Consider the following 22,851-nt stretch of genomic DNA (forward strand, 5'->3'; position numbering starts at 1 on the left):
TCAGGATCCACTAGGAGGACCAGTTATCGAAAATGAAGCTGTCACTGCCATGATTGAAGTGGAAAGAGCCATGGCACATGCTCAGGAGGATGCGGTTAACTTAGAAGATTTGGAAAGACAACTCAACGTTGAGCAGAGGAAAATATATGACGAAGTTAACAACCAAATTGATCATGGATTAGGTCATGAGAAGAAAGAGTGCTCATGTACGTCGTTGAAGCCTGTCCGACTGTACGTGAGTGGAGAAGCAGGAACTGGAAAAAGTTTCCTCATTAAAGCAATTTCATGTTATTTGCAGAAAAGGACTGAGTCATCGCTGTCTTGTGTTGTCACCGCTCCAATTGGACTGGCAGCACATAACATTAAAGGTATTACTTTGCATCGTCTACTGATGCTGCCAGTGGAGCATGATAACAAATTACAATACCACAAGTTATCCGGAGATGCTTGTTGTGAAGTTTCAAGAGTCTTGAGGAAAATGAAACTTCTTATCATTGACGAAGTAAGCATGGTTTCCAATGTCATGCTTGCCTTTGTGCATTTGAGAATGCAAGAAGTTCTTAAAACAGAGTATGATGTGTTATTTGGTGGCAAACACATCACTGTTTTCGGTGATCTTCTGCAGCTGACACCAGTGAAAGGACAACCAGTGTTTAAACTACTTACACATGAAGACACCAGGAAGTGCCTAGGGAGCATTGGCAATGTTAATATATGGTTAAACTTCAATTATGCTGAACTGCGTGAAAATATGCGTCAAGCGAAGGATGAAGATTACAAGAATATTCTACAGGAAGTTAGAATCGGAAAAGTGACCGAGCATGGGAAAGAAGCTTTACATGCACGATTACTGTCAAATTGGTATCCAGAAGAAGACGTTCTGCCAGAGAATATTTTTCGGAAAATTACTGAGAAGAAATCTGGAATATGTTTGATGCCAACTCTTGCAGAATGTGCCATCTTCAACAACAAAATGTTGAATTTAGAAAACCAAGAGATTGTGAAACTGGAAGCTATTGACAGAATAGAACATATGGGAGCAACAATTATTTTGTCTGAGAATTTGAAATCTTAATTGGATTCATTAGAGAAGACTATATCTAAAACTGCTGGTTTTGAAAAGACTCTGAATGTGTGCTTAAATTCCCGTATCATTTTGAGAAGGAATTTACATGTTGAAAGAGGTCTGGTAAATGGATCAATGGGTAATGTTGTTGATTTTGAGAAATACAGAAATAGAGATGGAATTGAATTTTTAAAAATTAAATTTGATGGCATTGAGGAAGTACAGCTAATTGGTGTTGCTCTGCTAGTTTTTTGCTTGTAAAAGACTTCTATGTTCGCCGTAAGCAGTTTCCTGTTTGTTTGGCATATGCGGTGACAATCCATAAATCGCAAGGTTTAAGTGTAGACAGTGCATTGGTGACCATTGGCAGTTCTGTGTTCAAGGAGGGTATGGCATATGTGGCATTGTCACGAGTCAGAACTTTATCGGGATTGTACTTGATTGAGTGTGATGTCACAAAAATTTGTGCTGATCTAGATTGTGTTAAGGAATACAATAGGTTAAGAAGAGAGTATGCGCCACATTTGCCTCAATATCCTTTGTTTGAGAAACGTGTGGTAGGCCGGAAACGAAGTAATGTGACCAGTAGTAGGGAGGGTGTAGCAAAAAGACGAAAAGTCGATGAACCCGAAATTATAAGCAGAAAGAAAATGGATTCTGTTGAAGATGTTGTTGGTTTCCAATTTGAAAATAGTTCTGGTGTCAACTGCTTTGCTAATGTAGTGGTTAATGTTGTCTTTTCTCTAGAAACTTTAAAAGAAGAGATTGTGATCAATTCAGATCAAAGTTTTTGCTGTTTATTGAATTCTGTGTTAGAGAAATGTAGCACTGATAGAACAAAAATAGAAAGTGTGTCTGAAATTCGAAATCTGTTAGACAAATGTTCAGGTCAAACGCAATTCTCTGAAAATATTCAGCAAGATTGTCAGGAGTTTTTAATGTATATGCTTGATGTATTGCAAGATGAAGGTGTAGATGTAGATCATCTGTTTGGCCTTTCTTATAAATGGCAGCATGACTGCGAGAACTGTAGGGTATCAAGTACTACTAGTGTAGACTCAGAAAGATTTATATATTTAACTTTGCCAGACAGTAAATCAGTGTCCTTTAATAAGCTAGTAAAAGCAGCCGATTACAACATGGAGTGTAGCCAATGTAAGTCTGCAATGCTGTCCACATTATTTATACGTAGATATGGCCAGTATGTCATTTTAATGTTCCAACGATGTAGGCCTGATGGAACAAAATTGACAACTTTAATTAAACATTTTGTGGCTTCGCAGTTGTCAATATCAGGAAGGACTTTTGTAACTGCAGCAATTATATATCATGACGGTCCTTCAACAACATCAGGACAATACACAGCTTATTTGAAGTCTAGAAACAGCTGGTCATTCTGCAATGAATCTGTTTTAACTTAAAAAAAAAAATTGCCTTTTGACCTTAAAAATTCTTACCTGGTGTTTTTACAACCAACATTTTAGGGAAAGAATCTCGGGATTTGTTCTGAGGAATTTCAAGAGGTTCTAATGGCTCCTACACTATTTGGCCTTGAGGATAAGTGTAGTACAGAGTGAAAAGTTATTTTTGAGTTTTAAGTAGTTCCTGGAAAAAAAAAAGGTTTTCTTACAGAAAGTGGTGGGCACGGATTAGTTAAAGGACAACAGAGTATTTCCCAAAGCAAACGGTGTTCTTACCATAACACTTGACGTCATGGAAAAATAACTGCACTTTGAATGAGTTCAGAAAAACTGTTTCATTTAATAAGCTAATTCAAGCAGCCAATCAAAACATGGAGTAGAGGTAATGTAAGTCTGCAAAGCTGTCCACATTATTTGTACAAACTTTTGGTTATAATGTCATTTTAAAATTCCAACTATATAAACCTGATGAAAGTAAGTTTCCAACTTTAAATACAAATGTTGTGGCTACACAGTCGTTGATTTTAGGAAGAACATTTGTAACTGCAGCTATTATATGACATGATGGTCCTTTGACAACATCCGCTTATTACACAGCTTATTTAAAATGTAAAAAAAGCTGGTGTTTCGGAAATGATTCCCATTTGACTATGAAACAATGTTGCCTTTTGACTTAAAATATTCTTACTTTGTGTTTTCAGAAGAGAGAATTTAGGGTAGGTAACTGGCCTATAATGATTCTAGGAATTGATATAATTTTATGTACTGTTTTAAATTGCTTTGTGATTAACAGTGATCAAGAGAATTAAATAATTGTAGTAGTCATAGAGGTAGTGTAATGTGCCTCATAGTAAGCAGTATCAGTGTCATAGGAAATGTGGAACATGAGTGAGCAAGAAGGGTGAGATATTAGTAGTACAGGATTGTGAAAGTGATCTTGAACGTTTTCTTTCTGAAAGTTGTGGAAAAAGAAAATGACGGGATTTGCTTAGAAGAATTCCAAGAGTTATAAATGGCTCTTACACTATTTGGCCTTGAGGAGAAGTGCGGTAGAGAGCGAGAAGTCATTTATTGTATGTAACATATTTGTCAAAACGATGGAGCTTTTCTTTCAGAAAGTGGCGGGCAGAAAATAATAACAGCACAACAGAGTATAAGCTGTTCATAGGACATCCTTCGACGTCATGGAAAGTAAGTTACTTTTGAGGAGTTCTGATTTCTGATTGGTTATGTTTTATGGGTTTTTTAAACACAATCATTTTGATTGTGGGTTTTTTTCCCCGCTGTTATATGATGAATACCTTCAACTCACTGTTTTTAGTGAAATTTGATATATTCTGAGAACAGCAAAAATAAACCATTTAACATGTATAAATAATTCTGTACTTTGTATAGTGAATTTTAATTTGTACTCATCTTGTCTCATGCTCACTCGTCTTTTACTACCTTCTATCAATCCTTTTTACATACTCACATTGCCTTTTGTTTTATTCTCTTTCACCCTTGTTCTGTAACTCAACTTATCTTTCAACCTTTGTTTCCCTATTCCAACTCTGCTTTTTTCTTTTCTCCCTTGCACCATTTTCCAGCTTTTAAACCTTCTGCTTCGCTTGTCTTTTCCATCTTTCCTCCCTTTGTTTTCTAAATTAAATATTTTTGGGTTCTCCTTTTTTGGTGCAATCAGTTAGTATAACTCACCCTCACTCATTTATCTTTCTTTGTTGCCTCACTCAGTCTGTATCTGACACTCTTTCCTTCACTTCCTCTGTCTCCTCTCTCCCTCACTCTCTTTTCCTTATTCACCCTTTCCTTATATAGTTTACCTTACTCACTTTCTTTTAGTAGCTTACACAACTTCAATTTAGTTTTCTCTTCTATCCTTCTTTTCTGTCACTGAAAGTATCTTCCTTTTTTTTCTATTAGTAATTTACTCAATTACAATTTCTTTTTGTCTCTGACTGTCTATCACCGTTTCTTTCTCTTTTTTTTCTGCATGTTTATCTCTAACTTTATTTCTTTGTAAAATTGGATGATTTTCAATCTTTTCCCTTGTCTTTTCAAATTTTTAAATACATGTTTTAATATTTTTAAAATTTTTGTTCTTTCTTTCACAGATTGAAAGTATAAAAATAACAAGTGACTAAGTTAACGACAATTATAAGGTAAGTGTTTTGTACTCTTTTCGTTACATTTCTATCACATTTAACTTCTATTAGTTCCACTGCTTCATTTCTTTAACCCTCAGTTTCCTGCCTTTGCTACTTTCCTCATTCCTTTTTCTATTACTTACTTACTCTACTCCTTTCACTCCTTTTCTCAGTCCCTCTGTTCTCATAGTTCCTCACTCCTGTTCACTCACTCCATCTCTATTACTGTCACTGTCTCTCACTCATCACTCTTTCACTACTTCTTCATTATGCTTTCTCCCTGTAGTTCAAGCACACTATGTTATTTACATTTCTTTGCTGTTTCAATTATTCCTTTTCTGTCACTTCTTCTTTTCTGCTTTCTGTTTTTTCTCTCTGTTATTCCACATGTTTTAACCTTAGTCACTGTCATACATCTTGTTTTATTCCTATTTACTTTCGCTCACTGTTTTCTTAAAAACTTTCCCTCAGGGTTGTTCTTTTACTCCGGTTCTATCCCTACCTCTCATTCCACATCCTTTACTGTTTTTCTTCTTAATTTGAACATTCACTCACATTCTCTAAGAAACTCTTGTTTATTATTCTTCTACTCTCCTTTTTTCTTTCACTTCCTTATCTATGTTGTTTTTCTCAATTATACACTCTTACATCTTTTCTTTGGTAAATAGATCTATTAAATAGTATCTCTGTGGTACTCCCTCTAGCTGTCTTTATTTTCACATTACTCTCTGTTTCCTTCCCTTATACTCACTCTTCGTTTTTTTTTTTTTAAATACATTTTTGTTTCGCTTCCGGTTCGCGTACCGGGAAGCGAACCGGGAAGCAAATCAAAAGAAATAGAGGTTGCCAGAGTGCTAAACATTCTAGCAATTTTTCATAAATGGGAGGTAGTTTTGAAAAGAACTTTTTTTTTATTGTTTTTGTTGTTTTATATTTTTTTTTATTTTTCTGAACAATTTTTTTACTTTTTTTGTATTTTTTGAACGGTTTTATATTTTTTTTGTTTTTTTGGGGGGGGAAACGAAAACCATTCGTTATAAAGGGTTCAACAGGAGCAACAAAGATAAGATAATTTAGTTTCTGGGGCGTTTTGGACATTTATGATTGTCAATAGCTCTGTTGATTAAAGTGATGCTACTCTCCCTATAGCAAATTAATTTGCCACAAAAAATGCACACTTGCTTCACGACCCCGAACTTCATTTGAATGTTTGGGACCGTCTCCCTCGCCTCTGGTCCCGTCACTGCCTCTTCTGTTGATGTACTGGCCACAGGAGGGGGGTTTTCCTGCAGGTCACGTACCTGCGCAGCACTATAATTTATAGGGTGCCACCTCTCCATGTGCCGATGCATGGTGTAATTACCATAGCTGTACTTCTTATCAGTCCCTCTGGACAGAGATTTGTCACAGATGAGACATGTGACGTACCGGGCATTTACTTTTTTTTGGCCCCGGGGGAATGTAAAGAATTGCCAGATGTAACTATCCTTTACATGGGACCTCCTTGGCTCCTCACGCAAAAACTGTCTCCTCCCTTGCTCCTCTTCCTCTTCTTCCTTTTCTTCCTCCTCTTCATTAAGGATGACCTGAGGAGGTGGTCCTCTCTTCCTAGGAGGTGGTGGTGGTGGTGGGGGTGCACCAGCTGCAGCTACTAACGAAGCCATTTCTTATCAATGAAAATAGGTCTTCCTCTCACAAAGTTGAAAGTCAGAGTGAGAAAAAAGGTGGGGGCTTTCATCATTTGGGAAAAAAAAATGTTCTAAACCAATGAAAAGTGTTATATTTAGGTCACATGACCTAGCCTTACATCATTAGGAAACCAAAAGTGAAATGAACCAATGAAAAGTTTTATTAACAAGTCACATGACCTGTTACGCGCTCCGCGCCGCGCCCCGGATTGCTTCCGGGGCGCTGCGCTTCGCGCCTCGGTTCGCGCACTGGAGCACTTCCGGGTGCACTAACGCGGCGCGTCATAAGACGCATTACGCGACAACGTGATACGTCGCCCTTACGCGACGCGTCACGATGTTGTTTTCTAACGCGGCAGTTGCGCAAATGGAACGTTTACCGGTTCGCGGACCGGGTCACGGCACCAAATTGAGTTAACGGGAAGCTACCCGGTGCGCGGACCGGTAGCGAAACAAAAAAAAAAAATATATATATATACATAATTTTTTTTTATTAAAAACATATAAAATATATTTTTCAATTTAAAGAAGAATACATTTTAAAGCTTTTGATATTTGCTATTAAAAAACATTGAGATTCACTGAAAAAACCATAGGTTATAGACCATATATAGTTAGGAATTAGCATTTACAAAACCTTGAAAATTCACTGAAAAAACCATGTGATGTCATTTGAGATGTTATCAGTGATGTCATCAGTGATGTCATTTGAGATGTCATCAGTGATGTCATCAGTGATGTCACTGACCATGTCATGAATGATGTAATATGTGACATAATCAGCAGTGGATTGCGGGTGCGCGATATATAGTTAGTGCAACTAACTATATATGCGAATTTCAATGGTTTCGTGTGAGTAAAATAAGGTTTTGTAAATGCTAATTCCTAACTATATATGGTGTATAACCTATGGTTTTTTCAGTGAATATATATATATATATATATATATATATATATATATATATATATATATATATATATATATATTCACTGAAAAAACCATAGGTTTCAGGAGTTATATAGTTAGGAATTAGTTTTTAAAAAACCTTTGAAATTCACTGAAAAAACCATAGGTTATAGACCATATATAGTTAGGAATTAGCATTTACAAAACCTTGAAAATTCACTGAAAAAACCATGTGATGTCATTTGAGATGTTATCAGTGATGTCATCAGTGATGTCATTTGAGATGTCATCAGTGATGTCATCAGTGATGTCACTGACCATGTCATGAATGATGTAATATGTGACATAATCAGCAGTGGATTGCGGGTGCGCGATATATAGTTAGTGCAACTAATTATATATGCGAATTTCAATGGTTTCGTGTGAGTAAAATAAGGTTTTGTAAATGCTAATTCCTAACTATATATGGTGTATAACCTATGGTTTTTTCAGTGAATATATATATATATATATATATATATATATATATATATATATATATATTCACTGAAAAAACCATAGGTTTCAGGAGTTATATAGTTAGGAATTAGTTTTTAAAAAACCTTTGAAATTCACTCAAAAAACTATACGTTTTAGTGGTGTTATAGTTAGCTGGACATTTTACTCATACAAAACCAATGAAATTGCTCCTATATAGTTAGTTGTACTAACTATATTTCGCGCACCCGCAATCCACTGCTGATGATGTCACATATTAGATCATTCATGACATGGTCAGTGACATCACTGATGACATCCCAAATGACATCACTCATGACATCACTTACGGTTTTGAATCCACTTCATCCATAATGGAATAACAAATAGTGTTCATCAGTGTTGCATTATATTCTTTAGCAGTATTATCAATAACGGTATTCTAACCATAACCACAGTGCTCCCCAATTCCCAATCATGTTCACTCAATAACTGACATAAGAGTGGTGCCGTAATTGCACATCGCTTGACATAATACCGGCCAAACCCTTCTTACAGCAATTTACCACATACAGTCAAAGCACCCATTAACAATTCTGTGACTCTCATCATTGCTACGTTTTTCTAAAATGTAAATCTGAAAACTGCGAAGAGAAACTGTTTGTTTAGTAATGAAATATGATTAGACTATGCTTATGAAAATAGTGTATTGGAAGTTATATTAGATTCTTATGTGTGTACGTATTCTTCAAGTGTTTTAACTCCATTGCAGGCCTAGGAGAAATGTATTTTGTCCTTCATTATTTCCTTCGAAATAGAATAAAATGCTGACTTAATTTGTTTCGTCACAAGTACAATCACTGGAGTTTTTTTCTTACAGTCTGAATATCCTCTCTCTATGAGTAATTGTGTCATTTATGTTACAAGCCAACTCGGAAACAAGAGTGTGGACATGTTGAGTTGCAAATGTATTTCCTACTTCTGAGGTGAAATTAATTATTGTACATTCTTAAATAAAACTGAAGAACAGAGAACAGAGGTATTACATGTAGGTTCCGGACGAATTGGGCTGAAGAATGACAATAACACGATCACACCATTGATCTCAACCAATAGAATCATGTAAAAATGAGCAAGAAGCTACATTTGGGGGATGGAATTGTGAATATTTCGAGGTATAACAACTGTGTGGGAAAAGTACGTGTGGTTATTTTCCTTTCAACCGTTGGGCGGGACATGCTGTCGGTCCAAACTCTGACTACTCTGAACTGAACTTACCAGAATTCCCCTGCACTTCCTCGCTAGGTGAAGTTGGGCAGGCTAAACTTTTCGGCTGAGGGGTTTATTATTCCAGACTATTGCATGGTGTGCATTAGTCCATCTTATGTCTCAGTCCTGATAACCTACATCAGAACTTTGGTTTGTAATATTCCTGAAATTGCATTCTGAATTGTAATACATTTCTTTTATTTTCTCTCTCTCCCTCACGCCAGTTATTTGATTAATGATGTAATTTGCTTTTAACTGTGATTGTATTGTGATATACCTGTATTCTAAACTAGCAGCCCGTCCAGACGTTGTCCGGGTATGAAATAGAATGTGTGTATTTGGCAAGGGCAATTTACTTTAAAATCTCGCGGTAGACAACATTTTTTGTTTCATTAGAATAGGGATGGAGAAGGGCCATCTGCAGCCCTGGTTGATGTTAGCAGGCGCGTGTAATTGGTGTAGTGATCCGCTGCCTGAGCCCGGCTACAGCCCTGGTTGATGTTAGCAGGGGCGTGTAATGTCGTTGAATGAGAGAGTTATCAGCCACGGGTAAATCCGTTTAATGAGAAAGTTCAGTGACAACGAGTAGGAGAGGCTGCAGTAATTGTCCCCGCAGACACGCTCATTTGCGTGTTCCTCCGCTTGAGGCCCAGATGCAGGCCTGTTTGATGTTAGCAGGTGCGTGTTCCCCCGCTTGAGGCCCAGCTGCAGCCCTGGTTGATGTACTGATCCGCTGCCTGAGCCCGGCTAGAGGCCTGGTTGATGGTAGCAGGAGAGACTGCAATAATGTTACTTACCAGGCCTCCAGCTGAACGCATTTGTCATGCTCCAGCACACGGCCACAGCAGATGATCTTCTGATTAATGTACGACCCACATGGCATGAAGGGCGGAACGTAGCACATGCCCCCAGCATTTCTCACGCCCCCAGCGTGCCCCTTGATGCTGCGCAATTGCGTTCACATGGCATGAAGGCCGGACAACGCCCCCAGCGCTTATCACGCCCCCAGCGCGTCACGCCCCCAGCGTGCCCCTTGATACTGCGCAGCAACGTAATTGGCGCTTGTATGTACGACTCACATGGCATGAAGGGCGGACACACGCCCCCAGTTTTGTCACGCCCCCAGCACACGCCCACAGCCCACGATGTGATGGCCGTACCACACGCCCCCAGCGTTAGTCACGCCCCAGCCCACACCCACAGCACAACAAAGACACACCCACAAGGGACTACTTTACTGGCACGGTTCTTTTACCTTTTAAATGTATATGGTGTCCTACGGTATAATTGTATGTCTTGCACTGTATGATTGTGATGAACACCACTGTTTCTTGAAAAGTTAATAAAAACAATTACAACATTTTTTTTGTATATGGTGGCCGTCTGCATAGCCTATGTCCTTCTGCTGCAACTGCCCTTTCCAACGCTGTATTGGGTGTTGTGATTGGTGCTGTGGTTACTGAGATTACCCGCCTCAAAGGTTTGGGCTCTCTCTTTATAATATTAGTATGGATGAAAAATATGTACTAAAGGGTCTATTGTGTTTTGACCATTAATATGGACGATTACATAAAAATGCCTTGATAAATATACCGAGTTTGTTTACTTGTTGATAAATATTATTGGCAAGTTATGGTTACTGATTATTGAGGTTAGATAGGAATTTCTTCATTACAGGTCCTCATGAAGGAATTGCTTCCATCTCTCATCATTTGTAAGTGGTTGTAGAGTTTCTATGGGCCCAATCTCTGGGTTGTTGTGAATTATATGACTGAGATTAGAGTTCATGGTGTGGTCAGTAACTTGTGTCTGGGCCCACAAAGGTTTACAACGCTTCCACTGGATCAGTTTTCTGGTAATATATCTGATGGTTAGATTGACTAAATATACTAGGTAATGAAGAGGCGGAGTTAAAAGCATTGACAGATTATAAACATTAGTACCTTTATGTTCTATGTTCAGGTCCGTCGTTGACCTTAATGAAATTAACGGGTCTGTTGTTGGCCTAAGATCCTCGGATAATACCTACAGGCGGGTCTTAGTGTGGCATACACTAAGCGTGTTGTCTGTTGTTGAAGTGGTGCTGTGCAAGGAGGTTTTGCCAGGGCTAACGAAGGGAATCTTGGATTTTTGAGGCTGCTTCAGAAGGCGCATATGGAGAACTTTTGAAGATTTTCATTGAGGTGAGGACGAAATCGTGCTGGTCAAGATTTTGCTGGAAGCGAAAGAAATTCTTAAATTGTGTGGTTCTATTGTTTTCCTTTAAGTTGAGCAGACAAGTTGTTTTATGTTCTTTGTTTTGTCAAAGACTTTGAAAATGTTGATGCTGACTTTGTAAAGGGAAGGTCAGTCGCAGCAGCTAAGCTGAGATCACTGGGTGCCACGCTGGTATTGGACGGTTGGTGTGAACTCATCACAAAGTGCCGCACTGGTATAGGTTGGTTGGTGTGAGTCGGCTGGTATTTTACAGTGAGACTAGTTTTGATTGGTGGAAAGGAATCGTGACAGGGAAAAGAAGTTTTTGAAAATCTTTTTGTTAAGGTTTGTTTTTTAGCTTTAACGATCATGAAGTTTTTTTAATTATTAAAAACAATTGTTTAGCTAAGATGAGCCTATACCTATTAGAGAACTAGTTCCTGTGGCTACTGAGGGAACCCCTGCTTAATTCATGTAATTAGAAAGGGTTTATTATATGTGTACATGGTTGGGGAATTGGTTAAAATACACTGAGCAAGATGTTAATTTAGCATTTCCAGAGAATGGAACTTTTAACGTTAGGATTTTAGAAAATGTAAGGAATAAAATGAATAATTTGAGGCCAGATCCTAGAGTTATGCAGTTTGAAGCTCTTGGAGAATGGAAACAAGAGGCATGCAAAAGAGAAAAAGAAAAGTAGGAGACTAGGTAAAAGAATACTGTGAGTAGATATTCAGAGGCAAAGTGGATGCCCCGAAGAAAATGTGGAGAAGAGATATAGCTAAATGAGCGCAAATGTGTCCAGTTATGGTAGCTGAGAATGGTGAGGGAGAAAAATCCAAAGAGAAAAAGAGGAATGTTGGGGAGTCGAAGACTAAAAATACTGAGTTAGTTGTTGAGCTGATGATGTAGATGACGATTTTTTGAATGAGTTACTGATGAATAGACCTCTACCTTATCATGAAGAACAGAATAATGTTGATTCAGTATCTTTTCCAAGTTCTCCGAAAGTGCATGCAGAGTTAGCATATGATAGGACATAACAAGAGCAGAATCAGATTTGAGGTAGAAAAGAATTTATGAGAAAGATGACACCAATTAACGCAGATGCTTTCTCAGTTCCAGTAACTATTGATCCTGTTGTTCCATTATACAATAATGGACAAGGGGTTTCACGAGTACATAATTTAACAATTCCCAATAAAAATATGAGTTTGGGAAGTGAAATTTTGAATGATAATATTGAAGCAAATTTAAAATGTTGTTACAAGAGAAGGGTTAGAACCACTCATTCATGTTTCAGAAAATTCAACAGTAACACCATAAGGAGGTGTACATATAGATTCAAAGAGGATGTTGTAGATGGAAAGATGGATGACTCCATCATCAGGAGAGACAAAGACTGTTGGAATTAGAGAATCAGGATCGAGTACATCCTTAGGTCCTTCTCCAGAATAAATTGATGATTGGATAAAAGAAATAGTACCTGGTTGTAGTATACAGAATAATATTACAAGTATAGATGTGAGCAGATTAAAAGCAGAACTAGAAGAATTGATTTTGGGTACAATTAGTCCAGAGAGATTAGGAAAATATCGGGATGAAGAATTGCTATTTATGTGTAAAAACATAACACTGAAAGTGAGTAATACACATGAGAAATTTTCTGAAATTGCACAAACATATGAAGTTTACATAGAGAAGTCTAAGGCTTTGCAGAAGATATATCGATTAGATTTCAGTGATAAAGATTTTGAGAGTTTGAATGCTTCAGGAAAACAGTTTGCAAATTAAAGAGATAATTAACACTCTAAAGCATTTGGGTGAAGTGGATCGATGGAAAGGCAGGTGGGCAAAAAGGAAAGAGGATTCAACTGTATCTTCAGTGGCCTTACCATTGTATCTTGTGAGGGAGACAGAAACTGATGTAGTAAATACAACTGTGTATCATTGATGAATTAGTTTCCCAGGTTTAGTGAAAAGCCAATGGAATTGTATGAAGAAGTGAAAAGGTTTGTCAAAGTTTCAAAGGTTTTGTGGACGGATTTGGATGGCTTGTTTATATTGTATTTCCTACTGATTTATATGTTGAGTGTAAACTCGCTGTAGATTGGCGAAAAGAAGACTATTCAAGATATCCAAAGACAGGAGCACCATCAGAAGAAGTCAAGAAAAATATAATCAGCTTATTACATATTTGAAAGGGAAAATGTCACTAAAAGAAACAGATTGGGTTAAAATAGACAGGACTACCCAAGAGTTGAAAGAGTCAGTTCATGTGCATTATGAAAGGCTTTTACTAGTGTTTAAAGTGGTATTGAGAATGTCTCTTAAAAGATATGGGGCATTTTGTATATCGGTTTGTGTATGGATTAAGACCAGAAATAAGTGCCATGATTCAGCAGCATTTGATTTGTTGGCAAAGCAAATCGATTGACAAAATTCATGGTTATGCGAAATACTGTGGTGATGCTATTGATTCACGTCATAAAAACTTTAAAGAGAAATTGATGTTGGCACAGATTAAAGCAGTGGAGAAAGGAGGATTTATGAATATGAATACAGATTTTGCAGGAGTTTATCAGGGAAATGTTCAGACTACTACTGGTATGAGTGGTGTAGTGTCAAATGGAAATACTGTGATGAGTATGATAGCATTTGCCAAAAGGGAATGGTCGAGGTGGTAATATAGAAGAAATGACGAGGAAGTTTCCATGTCACACATCATTTGGCAATATCGAGCATTGGAAGCGCAAGTGTAAAAGCATTCAAACAAATACAATTGATAGACACAGGAGTAGATGGAATGAATCAGATGAATCATCACAATTAGAATCAGCAGATGTTGATTAGCAGAGGACAGTGCTAGCAAACACCACAAGCTCCTATGCAAATTGTGAATGGTCAAGTGAAAAAATACAATTTGATTAAGGTGCAGTTGGATGGAAGCGATTCAGATACATCTCAATGACGGTGTCTGAAAGGGGAGAAGGAATGAGTGCTTGGCGCATCCTTAGAGGTAGATCAGAGCGGTCCCTTTGTGGATGGCGAGATTGACAGAAACACTGTTACGTTCCTCATAGATACTGGTGCTACCCGTTCCACTGTGAAATTCCCAACCTACCCCTCTCGGGAGAAAGTATCCAAGTTGTAGGAGTTTCAAATCAATTAAGACCCCAGTAACTAGACCCGTGAAAGTACACATTGGAGGATTTCAGGATTTGCACAAATTTGAAGTGTGTGACACCTGTCCAGTAAATCTTTTAGGCCAGGATTTATTGTGTAAAATGAACTGTTCCATTTATTGTACACCAGATGGAATAGCATTTCATACAAAAGATGAGGATGTCGTATTTAAAATGGCACGACAGGGAACAGAAGTGAATGACTTATAACCTCTATTTACAGTGAATGATTTGCCAATTGAGTTGAGAGATACAGTGTTGTCTGATGTGTGGGATTTTTCAGGAAAAAACATTGGACTGATGAAAGGAGTAGCTCCAATTCAGATTACTGTAAAACCAAATGCAGAGTGTCTGAGAACACCCACATATAAAATGAGTCCTGAAACAAATGCAGGAGTAATACCTGGGATTGAGACTGTTAATTGAACAAGGTATTCTAAAAGAGATTTTAGGGAGTCCTTGCAATTCACCTGTAACGGGAATTCACAAACCTAAAGGGAAATACAGAATAGTTCACGAACTGACAAAAATACATCTGATAGTGATACCGGTTTGTCTGGTAGTGCCAAACCCAGCAGTGATTCTGTTCCAAATTACCTGTGAAGCAGAATGGTGTTCGGTGATTGACTTGTGTCAAGCCTTTTTCTCAATACCTTTGCATCCAGATAGCCAATATTTATTTGCCTTCCGGTTCGGAAATGGTGTTTTGGCATGGTGCCGAGTTTCTCAAGGGTATACAGAGAGCCCCTCAATCTTCAATCAGATATTGAAGACATTTTTGAATCATTAATAATGCCTAATAATTCTGCTTTAGTGCAATATATTGATGATTTACTAGTTGTGTCTGGAACAAATGAAGCTTGTGTGGCTCATACAATTGCTCTACTGACCCATTTGGAAGTAGATGGGCATAAAGTGTCACCAGCAAAATCAAAATGTTGCCAAAAATAAGTTCTTTATATGGGACATAATATTGAGAAAGGAGTCAAAGAAGTGTCTCAAGATCGGATTAATGCCATTTTGCAAATGAATCCGCAGAGTACACAAAAGGAAGTTCAAATGTTCTTGGGAATGGTTGGATAATGCAGGCAGTGGATACCAGGTTTTTCAATGATAGCTAAGCCATTACAAAGATTAACACACAAAGATGTGTCAGATCATGTACATCTTGATGATGAATGCATGAAATCATTTCTTGAACTACAAGACAGTTTCTGCCGGGCACCACTATTGGGAATGCCAGACTTTAATAGACGTTTTGCACTGCTTTGCAGTGAACGCAATGGATGTGCACTTTTAGTTTCAAAACAAATGCATTGAACAACACACCATTCAGTGGCATATTTTTCTGGTACACTGGATCCTGTGGCTGCTGCCTTACATGGTTGTTTGAATGCAGTTGCAGCTACCTGTATGAGTTTGGAACAGAGTGAGATGATTGTGATGGGACATCCATTGAAAGTGTGTGTGCCACATTCAGTTGAGAGTTTGTTAACACTAACTCGTATACAGCACCTTACAAACAGTCACTTAACAAAATATGAACCCAGCAGGTGATTTTGGGTTCAGAGAATGTATCTGGGACAAGGTGCATCAGTTTGAATTTGGCTACTGTGTTACCGCTCCCTTGTTGTGAAGTGGTGGTGGATGAAGCAGATCATGATTGCCTGGATGTGACTGAACTTTGTACAAAGCCGAGACATGACATACAAGATACTCCGTTTTCTGAATCTGATCATGTTTTGTTTGCGGATGGATCATGCTTGATGGATTCTGAAGGTACCTTGCGTGCTCCATATGCGATTTGTACAGTGATGAGTGTCGTTGAAGCATCATGGTTGAAAGGAGTGAGTTCAACGCAAGTGGCAGTGTTGTTTGCTCTGAAATGGGCATGTAGTATTGCAAACAAGCACGAGTAACCATAGTTACAGATATTCGATATGGTTTTGAGGTGGTACATGATTTTGGACAATGGTGGCCTCAACGTGGTTTTATGACCACTTCGGTTTCACCTATAAGAAAAGCAGAGTATATGAAAAACCTAGTGAAGGCAATACAATTGCTGGCCCAAATTGCGTGGTAATATGTTCAAAACATAAATCTGGTCATGACTATTTCACCGTTGGCAAGAGATATGCTGATGAGATTGCACGCTTTTGTGCTCAAATTTCTTATACTGTCAATGGGGAACATTTGAGAGCACAATCTGATGAAACAGAATGCAGATTAATGTTTTCAAGTGTTGAAACTTGGGAAGAGGTTAGAGAATTACAAGATGCAGTTACTGAAGCAGAAAGAGAAGGGTGAATCAAAGCCGCATGCACACGCAGAGCAGAAGATGACTTGTGGGTTTACACAGATGGGAGACCTGTGGTGAGATGGTGAGAATTTGCCATGGTCCAAATGATGTATGCAGAGATGCTATGATAAAGCTTTACAAACAGTCATGGCACAATACAAAATTCAGAGTCATTGAAGAGAGTATGTGTGAAAGATGTATAGTATGTCAGCAACGGAATGCAGGAAGAAAGACAGTTGTCAGTTTGGGTCAAATTGGAAAAGCAGGAGATCCATTTATGTGTATGCAGATGGATTTTATTGAGATGCTTCCTTGTAATGGATTAAAATATGTCTTGGTGATTGTATGTTTGTCTTCACGTTACGTTGAGGCATACCCGACAAGACGCAATTTCAGTCTAACAGTTGCTAAATTGCTGCTTAGAGAGTTTATACCTAGATTTGGATTTCCAGTCTTGTTAAAATCAGATAGAGGAACGCACTTTAATAATGAAGTAGTGCATATGCTTTGTGCTGCCTTACAAACTGAACAAAAATTGCATTGTGCTTATCAACCAGAAGATTCAGGCGTGGTCGTAGAAGTAAACGACACAATAAAAATCACGATTGGCTAAAGTTTGTGCATCTACAACCTGAAATGGCCTGATGCATTACCATTGCTATAGATGAGTTTGGGAAGTATCCCAGACAGAAGAACAGGACTGTGCACACATGAAATTATCATGGGGAGGGCTATGAGACAGCAAACAGTCCCAGCAAATCAGCTTGTGAACATATCTGATGATCCAGTGCTTGATTACTGTAAAGAATTATTAAGTAATCAATGGGATAGGGAGGAGGAATGGGTGTCCATTTGCTTCCCCTGGATAAGTATTGAGGTTATCAGATGCAAAAAAATAGCAAAAAAATGGACACTTGTAACAGATCTAAACCATTGGATAGATTGGTTATGGTATTCTCAAAAACACAATGTTTTTGTTGGTATTGCGGTATATATCTTTCATCCGCCCCTACATTGTTGTTGTGGCAGTTATCATTGAATACCATAAAAGTGCAAGGTGCCTGCCTCATCCAGAGGCTCCTCTGGTCTAGATTCGCAGTGTCCAGAGATCAAAAGGTGAGGTGAAAAATGAAGAAGTGGTAACCCCAAGAAAAAAATGTAATTTAAAAATTAGGTCAACACCCAAATTTTTTTATTAATGGTGTGGAACTAAAAGGTAAAATAATAGGTACTTGTACTAGATCAAGTAAGTGGATCTAGAAGTATAGTGTTAAAAATGGTGTCGACATGTTTCAGCCCCCTATGGCTCAACGGAGTCTGCAGGGCTTTCGTCAGGACTAAACAAACATACAAACATTAAATAGTTACTCACACCATTTGTGTAGTTACTACGATGGCTTACTGGTTAACTAGTCAGTGGCCAATCATGCTCTTTCAACCTAATGTTAAGTAACAAGAGGCTCCGTCAGGGGATACCAGCTATTTTATAGCCACAGAGCCGCGTGGGAGGAGACTTCCACCACTTGTGCTGACTCTGTCCAGGGGCAGAGTCAGCACAAGTGGTGGAAGTCTCCTCCCACGCAGTTACTTGATCTAGTACAAGTACCTATTATTTTACCTTTTAGATCCACACCATTAATAAAAAATTTTGGGTGTTGACCTAATTTTTAAATTAAATTTTTTTCTTGGGGTTACCACTTCTTCATTTTTCACCTCACCTTTTGATCTCTGGACACTGCGAATCTAGACCAGAGGAGCCTCTGGATGAGGCAGGCACCTTGCACTTTTATGGTATTCAATGATAACTGCCACAACAACAATGTAGGGGCGGATGAAAGATATATACCGCAATACCAACAAAAACATTGTGTTTTTGAGAATACCATAACCAATCTATCCAATGGTTTAGATCTGTTACAAGTGTCCATTTTTTTGCAATTTTTTTGCATCTGATAACCTCAATACTGTAAAGAATTGCCTGACCGTAGTCTGTTCTGTGTCTCACCAGGTTTTAGAAGGCGCACCCTTCAATGTTTCCCCCAATTACCGAATCGGTATTTACTGATTCGGTAATTATAGGAATGAATGGCAATTACTGAATCTGTAAATACCGATTCCGTAATTACCAAAACTTACCGATTCCGTAATTTTTAAAGAAAAATTACCTACATCCCATTTGCCTGTTCTTAAATACCGAATCGGTATGATTCAGTATTTAAGAATCGGTAATCTGGGATTACCTACATCTGGCCCTTGGAGAGGTGTTTTGGTTACTGCATGTAGTTTTAGTGTGGAGACAAAAGTGAAGGAATGTATGGAATTTGAAAGGTAAGAAACAGTAATGAAAATTAATCTACCGAAAGTCAAGATGCAACATGTATCTAAGGGTGCTTGGGAGAAAGTAGAACAGTACATCATGGGTTCTTTTGGTAGTTGTACTTTGGTAGTCAGTTTTTCCCACTTTAATTTTTTTTCTAGCAAAGTCCATGAAAACCAATCCTAGCCGAAGTACTACGCTACGCTTGTGTAGTTTGCGAAGTTTGACTACTTTGCACTATACGAAGTGCACGCAGCACAGTGCAAACACGCATAGCCTGGTGATAATTTTTTGCTTGCTTGCGGTCCTCAACGTCAAGTTGGCAACCGCGAGCGAGCAAAATGACATCCCGGCTAGACTTTTTCCTCGTTCGCGATCAGCAACATCAAGTTTCCGATCACAAGCGTGGAAAATAAACCTCCCGGCGAGATTCTCAACGCGGGGAGGTCAGGTTTCTCATTGCGAGTGGTCACTTATGCTCGCGATGAGAAACTACCAGTCCACGTTGAGAAAGCTGCCGCTCGAGTAGAAATCTACTCGAGTGGCAGAAAACGACCGCTTGCACTGTGCAAGATACGGTTTGCACTGATTGCACAGTGCAGACGAGAATCCGGCACTGTGCATCTGTGCGGACAGCATTTTGCACAGTGCACTATGCAGTTCGCGTAGCTCGAGTAGTGAAAAGTGCACTTCGCGTAGCTACGTGTAGTGCTCCTACGCGAACTACACCCATGGTTAATGAAAACCCTGAAAGGAATAATCAAACCTCAAGGAGCTCTTGCCACCTAAATCATTCTGCCATTCCTGCTGTACATTTCTGATTAGAAGAAAAGAAACTTAAAGGTCATATAGAGATTGGTGGATGCAGATGCCCTTCCGTGCCAAACCATTTACTCATGGTAGAAATGCTGGATCTCTACTGGCAAAGCACCAGATGACTATGCTGGCAGAAACCCTTGACCTGACAGTCCCTTCACAATAGGAAAATTAAGTCACAGTGGCAGTTGCCTCACCTTATTTAGGACTGAGTAATTGTCACAATGTTTTCTTCTGATGAACACCATGCAAGGCCTGGTGATCCTGGACAGGAACAAAAATAAATATTGCTGACTCACAAGGAGAAATCTACCAGTATGTCAGAGACAATGGGCTTTTTCTGTTCATCAACAAGCTCACTATTTTGAGGTTTTCCTTTGCTGGAAAGCACATGGGAATGATGAGAAGGCTGCTTCAACATGTCCATCAGGTATTCAAAGGTAATAAATGTGCACTGGTGAATGCACTTTCATTACAGAGGTCCTTGTCAGCAAGGTGGTGATCTTGAAATAGAGGGGATGCCAGGACTGACCTGTGAGGGGGGTGCTGGAGGGATGGGCCACCCACCAAAATCTTAACGCCCATCTTGATCAGAACGTATTACTTTGGGACTCGGATATGCTGGCAAAGGCACCTGAGTGGAAAATCAAATTTGATGGCTAGAAGAAGCTTATTTGTTGCATTCTGAGTTTGTGGCACTCAAACTAAAAACTTCAATGAGGCAGCAGATTCAGTGCATCCACCTTTGAGAGATCCTTCTTCCTTGCCTTGCTGTTGGAGTGTGACTTCCAGGAAAAAACTAACTAACAGGACACTTAGACCCTGGCCTATGAAACCCTGGTTGTGGATCAATTTCCTTATTAAGAATTCCTCATCTACCTGGCAAGTATAGCTGTGCTGTGAAAGGAGCTGCTCCTCCAGTCGCTCATCTCACAGAACTACATGTTTGGTGAGCGGGCACCACGATGAAAGCACTTGCTCCACAAACTATTTTGTTTAGAGGAAACAAACTCCCAAAGAGGGACTTTGTTTTATCTACATAAAACAAAAACAAATGACCGACGTGTACAGGGAGTTTGCTACCTGCACGTGAAGGCCAATCATGGAAAACTCAATAATGGTTGAACCTATGTTAATAAGCCGGAGTAACTGCTACTGTAATCCAGAGGTTCTTTGGTGTTTGGACCACCTGCCCAGACGTTGCCATCCACAGAGCAGACGTGGCTCTGCCAACAATAACCCAGAAGTTCAACATCTCTAAATGTATTGTCAAAAGTTCAAGTTTGGCAGGGTAGGCTGACCACCTATTCACAAAGTTTCTCAAGCCTCACCAAACCCATAATAAGGCATTAGTTCCGAAGTACTACTTTTGACTAATGCAACTTGCAAAGATGAACTTTTCTCTATTGCTGTTGGCCTGAATTCACACCTGTGTCCTTGTCAACCAAAAACATTGATTTGATTGGAAGTTTTTAATTTCTTTGTCCTATTTTAAATACAAATTTAAGAATGAATATGTGCTTATTTCAGCACTATTTTAACAATTATAAGTGATTGTGATTATTTAGTTTCAGTTTTTTCTAATTAGCTTGAGACTTTCATTGTGTTATATCTGGACTTTAATGTCTTTTTAATTGTGTTTGAACCACTCACTCATTTCTTCGTGGAAATACCAACTGCTTATAAAAAAAGAAAAGATACCCCCTAAAAAGTCGTTATAGTTCTGATAAAAAGGGGGAGAACACTACCAAAAAGTATATAAATTCCCACTTGACCTGTATTTCATCAAAAGTGGCTCTTGGTGCCTAACATCTCAACCATCAACTCATGCTATGTACAATACAGTTTTATAGAGTTAATATATGTTTCTTCTGATCACTGCTTCACAAGAGCACGCTGGATGTAAGGTAGATAAGGCTAGGGTATGAATGTGGGATTGTATTGTGAATGTGTCCGTATGAGGTATGAAGTAGAGAATGAGAGTTGATATGGGGCAATATATGTTACATTTGGGGGCCGATTTCGGCAGAAAATCGTTTCACCCGACACGTACCCGTTATTTTTTTCTGACTGAATCGTACACCCGGCACCTGAATGAGCAAGTACGATGCGAATCATGTAATTTCCAACTGAATCGTTCGGAAAAAATATTGAAGGCCGAAAAGGAGCCTGACGCGATAGACTCATACACGAACGACTCCGTGTAGCCAAGCATCAAACAAAACATGACAGACTCAGACGTGAATGATGCCACATAGTCCAGCATTAATACAACCCATTAGACATGTAGGCAAAGGATTCCACACAGCCTGGCACATACACGACGCAACAGACTCCGTCTCGTCTCCCTTGAAGGCATTATGGTGGGATTCAGAGCTTAAATATGCTTTGCCCGAATGCTGCAAGTGCAGGAACCTTTGCCCTGTACGACGCAGATGAAAAATGCATCGTACTTTCGTCTCTGGAAATTTTGTAGGCTGAGCCTCCGTATGACTCGATTTCCATGTTTCCTGAGCCTGTTAGGTACTGACATAGTGCACAAATCGGACCCGATGATTCGGATAGAATTTTCCATGAAAACGCATCGTACTTGCTAGTTTGCAGGAGGAAAAAGCCTCGGATACGATTTGGTCGAAAGGTAAGCCTACGAATAGCATTAGGAAGGCATTTTTTCTGGAATCGGCCCTTTGGTGATGAAAGATTTGTAAATCTTATTGTATAATACACTGTGTTTTTGTCATGTATTTTTATGTACAGTATTTTTTGATAAAACTGTACACTATGTATTTATATCTCTCTGGAGAAAACAAATGAGTTGGAAAATAAGTCAAGAGAAAAATGATTATTAATCAGAATAAAAATATATTAACTCTATAAAACTGTACTGTACATAGCATGAGTTGATGGTTGTGATTTAAGGCACTAAGAGCTACTTTTGAAGAATTACAGGTCAAGTGGGAATTTATATACTTTTCCCGTGTATACCGACTACTTATGCTATACACACCTGTGGTAGAGCAGAATTGTCTCACTGCAGTGTAATGTACACTAACAATATAGTCT

The sequence above is a fragment of the Lissotriton helveticus genome, chromosome 4_1 (genome assembly GCF_964261635.1).
Source record: "Lissotriton helveticus chromosome 4_1, aLisHel1.1, whole genome shotgun sequence".
Taxonomy (NCBI): Eukaryota; Metazoa; Chordata; class Amphibia; order Caudata; family Salamandridae; genus Lissotriton; species Lissotriton helveticus.